Source organism: Eptatretus burgeri, chromosome 10, assembly GCF_056783735.1.
Source record: "Eptatretus burgeri isolate ZD-2024b chromosome 10, Ebu_testis_v1, whole genome shotgun sequence".
NCBI lineage: Eukaryota > Metazoa > Chordata > Myxini > Myxiniformes > Myxinidae > Eptatretus > Eptatretus burgeri.
The window spans coordinates 39,189,431-39,195,559 of NC_140970.1; positions in this window are offsets into that span (position 1 = coordinate 39,189,431).

A 6,129-nucleotide genomic window follows, 5' to 3' on the forward strand; every position below is an offset into this window, starting at 1 on the left:
ACAGATGTTTTTTGGGCGTGGCTCCGCCCATAATGGGCACAGCACGCCCATTTTCAGGAAAACACAACGAGATCATGATATAAACCTCCCACCAAAATTTTATCAGGATCGGATCAAAACCCACGGAGCTATGCTCGGGACAGACAGACAGACAGACATACAGACAGACACACACCCATAACGAATATAGTGGTCACTTACTGACTCGTGAGCAAATTATAGTGCAGGGGCATATATTTGCATGTTGGCAAATTATGCTAATTTGTGGCACCAAAGTTTTTCTTACTCAAAATGTCCCACTGAACAAGAAAATCTTTGGTGCCAATTTTTTAGAGATATTTGACTACGTTTTTTCAGGTATATACATCAGAACATATAATCGACCGATTCAGCAAAATTTTTGACATGATTTTTTTCATATCTTTGATGAACCATGTCATGTAGCACCTCAAAATGATCGGTGTGGACTATGGTATACAATGAACATGTCAGAATTTATACATACCATAGTTTAATTAAATAGTATCGTAAAATCAAAGATGGCCACCTCTAAATCATGAAATTCAACTAATTGGCATATATGTGTGTATATATATATATATATATATATATATATATATATATATATATATATATGTCCATTGTCCATTGGGACCATACTCTGTACAGAGCGTTGGTGCTGCCGAAGCAGTCTCCTTGGCAATTGGGCACAATCCTGGACAGGTCGCCACTCTGACGCAGGATACTTGAATGACTCGGTCATCCCAGCAAGCTGGTACTCATTTTGCCGACCTCGGAAGGATGGCAGGCTGAGTCAACCCCCTGGTGAATTAATTCAGCGGGCAACGAGGCTTGAACTCAGGACCCTCGGATCCCAAGCCACCACCCTAACCACTGAGCCAACACCAGGCTACATATATATATTGATATATATATATATATATATATATATATATATATATATATATATATATATATATATATATATATATATATATATATATATATATGCAAAATTAGTTAAGATAACAACACAGTCTATTTGTTGTAATAAATGGCAATTGTTGATCATGAGGAATCCCATTTCAGAAGAGTTATTTGATTGGATGTCTTTAAATACAACTTAGCAGATAATTAATAAATAAATAAATAAATAATTTAATTATCTTACTATTTGCTGATTATACTTTTTTTTTAGAAAATAGACAACATCGCAGCTATATAAACTATATATTAATTCCCTTACAATAATTATGTGCATAAGATTCACAATTTTCTTTATCTTTCAAAGAGTGGATGACATCGCAGTTATATTAATCATAATACTCGTGCATAAATCACACAGTCATGCCAATACAATCATTATGTGCATTTGGTTAACAAGTTTGCTTTACCTTTCTTGCTTCTGTTTATTTTAGATGTACTTACATATGCTGTACCAGACCACTAATCATAAAAATTGAGGTATCTCTCTGAAATCAAAATGGACAAACCTCATTCCAAGCATCCTCGTGTAACTTCAGACACAAACTATGCAATATGTCTGAAGTGTCAAGTTTGAGGTGGACAACTGGTTGCCAATCCCACCTCATATGACAAGTTCCTGGACAGTGTTCATGAGCGTGCAGGTTATGGTGATCCTGGTTATCTACTATTGAGCAGCAGACTCAGGGATGTTGATGCATCAGATTTTCAATCATATGGGGCATCTTGGCACAGGAAGTGCTTTCAAGAGACTGTGCATAAATTCAAAATTGATCGTGCGAAGATGCGATTTCAGAAAAGTACAGCCACCAAAGATTCTGCCATTCTGCTATAATCTCCAGTAGGCTGTCCATTATCTTCCCAAGCATCAAAATGTTATGATAACTCACAGTGTTCAGATGCCACAACAGGGACGAAGCCATTCACCCGATCATCATCAGTCTCACATAACAAGATGCAATGTATATTCTGCAGTGGAGATGGAACGACAAAACAATTGCATGAAGTGCGTTCATTTGATGTTGGAAAAAAAATCTACGACGCTGTCCAAATCAGTGATAATGATTAATGGAAGGTTCGATTACAAGCCATATCACCAAATTACGCTCGGGCCATAGATGTAAAATATCATCTCACCTGCTACGTGAAACATGTACAGCGTCAACCACAGCAACAGAGTTTGAATCCTCAACAAGTGGATCAGAACCAAAGGACTATTCTTGCCGACATCGAGTTGTTCAATGCATTGAAAAATGTACTTCACTCTGGCAATAATGTTTCAATGAATGATGAATGAACCTACATTGGCATCCGCAGAATGCAAGGAGTGGTAGGAGGAAAATTGATTCAGAATAAACATGTTAAAGATCTGATCAAGACACACCTTGAAAATGTTGAATTCTCACATTCTAGTGCGAGACAATCTGAAATGTTATGCTCCAAGACTACGAAAGATTCTGCCATCAGAAAGGAAATTGACTCCCGAAGTATGGAACAGAACATGAAAAGCATTTTTGAATGTGTGGATACTCTTCGAAAGGACATTCTTTGTGGCAGACAAACGCCATGGGTCTTTGACGGATCACTTAACAGTGGTAGTAGAGATGATAACGTCCCAGCATCCTTGACAGCACTGCTCCGATGGGTGTTAGAAAGGCCATCCATGTCCTTGGCTGATGAACGTGCAAACCACATTGATAGAGCATCCATCAACATTGCACAGAACATAATGTACGAAGTGAAAACCCAAAGGCAAGTGACACATATACCCAAGAATGTGAACTCATTTGCAGAATCCGAGAAATTGCCACCTACAAAAGGAGCACTGGAACAACACATCAAGCGAGCTCATTATCAGGCTAAGGTGTGGTACCATGATGAAATAGCCAAACCCAAACTACCAGAACCATCAGAATATGGTTGGACATTAGAGAACAACCTATACAGGCCAGTGATAACCCATCGACCACCTGCACCAAAGTCTGTCCTGGAACGTGTGAGGTGCAAATGTGTCAAACAAATGTGCAGAATGGCACGTTGTTCCTGCAAGTGAGCAAATGTTGTATGTACAGAGATGTGTACTTGTGAGGCATCTGATGACATCTGTGAGAACACTGAACAATCAGCAGCCTCTGATTCAGATGACAGTGATGATGAACTATAATGATGAATTCTGAAATAATATAAAATATAACACTTAAGTCGGCCAAGCTGCATGCACCAATTTTGTTCAATAAATTTGAAAATACACTATATTTTCCATATTTTAAAATATATAACAATTTATGCAAGATAAGTAGCATGATAATTTCCTGCCAAAATTACTCTACATCTCACCGGTCATTTAAAGATGCTATATGACATACTTATAATTAAGTTTTGAAAAAAATAATTTTTTGTTATAACACGATCACGGTCATCTCGGATTTTCTGGAGGAAATCACACTAAACATGCGTAAAAAAAATTGGCACCAAGATTTTTCAATATCAATATACTCCTGTAGTCACAAAAAAAACCTTACAACATGAATTAACATCGTTTGCAAACATGACCATGTATCTCAACATCTGCCCCTGCACTATTAGCAAAAGCCCGTGGTAAAAATACCATGATGGAAGAAAAAAAAAAATAGAAACAAAAGGAAGCTGCCTATTCGTGCACTGCTTAAAACAGCTCAAAACTGGGAGGGTCAAAAAGCAATGTCTTGAGTTGTTGTGTGCACATGTCACTTAAAGAAAATAAGAGAGTAAAGTGGGTTTAACAACTTATTGTTTTACCCAAAATATTTGATTGGGTAAATTTGCCATGGATTATCGGAAGATAATTTTAGACTTAAGAACGAAGTACAGGCTGTGCAGAAAGTCTCGTTATGGTTGTCTTCGCCACCGAAGCTGGACGGAGGTTATTGTTTTCACCCGTCTGTCAGTCTGTGAGCAGGATATGTCAAAAAGTTATTGACAGATTCGGATGAAACTTGGTGGACAGGTTGGGCATGTGGCAGGGGCGAATCGGTTCAATTTTGGTGAAGATCCGGATCTGGATCCAGATACCAGAATTATTTGTTTAATTTTTTAAGTGATTCCTCACCATTGAGAGAAAGGGCCAAAAACGATATGTAGCATGATATCTCAAAAAGTTGTGTACGGATTTTAACAAAACTTGCTGGATGAGTTGGGTAGGTGATAAGAACAAGTTGATTATATTTTGGTTCAGGTCTGGATGTAGATCCGGCCTATCAGTGCGATACAAAATTAAACCGTTTTGCCTGGTGGAGTTATGCGATCCCCTGAGTGCCATTGTAGTTTGAACATTTCATTACAACCAAACCAAATGAGATACATTGGTGAGGTTTTTAACATTCCATTACAACCAAACCAAATGAGATACATTGGTGAGGTTTTTAACATTCCATTACAACCAAACCAAATAAGAAAAATTGGTGAGGTTTTTATCATTTCATTACAACCAAACCAAATGAGATACATTGGTGAGGTTTTTAACATTCCATTACAACCAAACCAAATGAGATACATTGGTGAGGTTTTTAACATTCCATTACAACCAAACCAAATGAGATACATTGGTGAGGTTTTTAACATTCCATTACAACCAAACCAAATGAGATACATTGGTGAGGTTTTTAACATTCCATTACAACCAAACCAAATGAGATACATTGGTGAGGTTTTTAACATTCCATTACAACCAAACCAAATGAGATACATTGGTGAGGTTTTTAACATTCCATTACAACCAAACCAAATGAGATACATTGGTGAGGTTTTTAGATCCTCGTGGAGGATCTCGAAGTCTTACTCACGTTGTTGTTCGTGTGGACTTTTTTGTTTCACAGCCTACAGTTTTCATCGAAACTTCCTGAAACTTGGCGTATATATGTAAAAATACCCTGCGCAGACAGTAACCATCTCCGATTTTGAAAATTCCTCCTAGAAAAAAAGTTATGACGTCAAAATATCTCTGCTAATGGAAATCGCCTAAAAAAATTATCTCCGAAACTAGGCAAGCTTTCTGAATTGTTTACGGGAATCGAACAGGGCATTAGCAGAGATGAATTACCGCACATATGATACATCACTATGACGTCATATCAATTTTTATGACGTCATTCCTATTTGTTGACACTTTTTGTTTCACAACCCAGAGTTTTCATCGGATCTTCGTGAAACTTGCCATATATATGCAGAAAGCCCACGCGCAGACAGTAACCATCTCCGATTTTGGAAATTTTTCCTAGAAAAAAAAAGTTGACGTCATAATATCGCCACTAATGGAAATCGCCCATACCATTATCTCCAAAACTAGGCAAGCTGTTTGAATTCTGTTTGCGGGAATCAAGCCGGGCATTAGCGCAGATAATTTATCGCAAACCTGATACATCACAATGACGTCATATTCGTTTTTATGACGTCATCATTAAGAGGACGAGGATCTTAGCTCATTCGAGCTTGTTTTGCCTTGTGTCACATAACTCATGAAGTTTCTTGTGTTCTTCAGCACACCTGAACATGTGCACCTTTAGTCGAATGTAGCACATCCAAGTGATACTGCACTTCAATCCACATGTTGGCCAACATGTCCCGCGTCAGTCATCACACTGCCGATGAAGCATAACGGTTAAGGTGGCTGGCTTAAGATCTCAGGGTCTTGAGTTTCAGCCCCTGTTTTTTCTCCCGTTGAAATAACACCAGGTGAATCGACTCAGCCGGTCATCCTTCCGAGGTGAGCAGAAAGAGAACCAGCTTACTGGTAACAGAGACACTGCATCAGTGGCACAGGCTGTGCAACCTGTGGCTGCTGGTTGCATCATTTTCTGGGGGCGCTGATGCTGTGCCCTGTATTACGAGTACACTGCTACTCATTTTGCCGACCTCGAAAGGACGGCAGGCTGAGTCGACCTCACTCGGTGTTAATTCAACGTCCGACCTCGAAAGGACGGCAGGCTGAGTCGACCTCACTCGGTGTTAATTCAACGTCCGACCTCGAAAGGACGGCAAGCTGAGTCGACCTCACTCGGTGTTAATTCAACGGCCGACCCCGAAAGGACGGCAGGCTGAGTCGACCCCACCCGGTGTTAATTCAATGGCAGACCTCGAAAGGACGGCAGGCTTAGTCGACCCCACCCG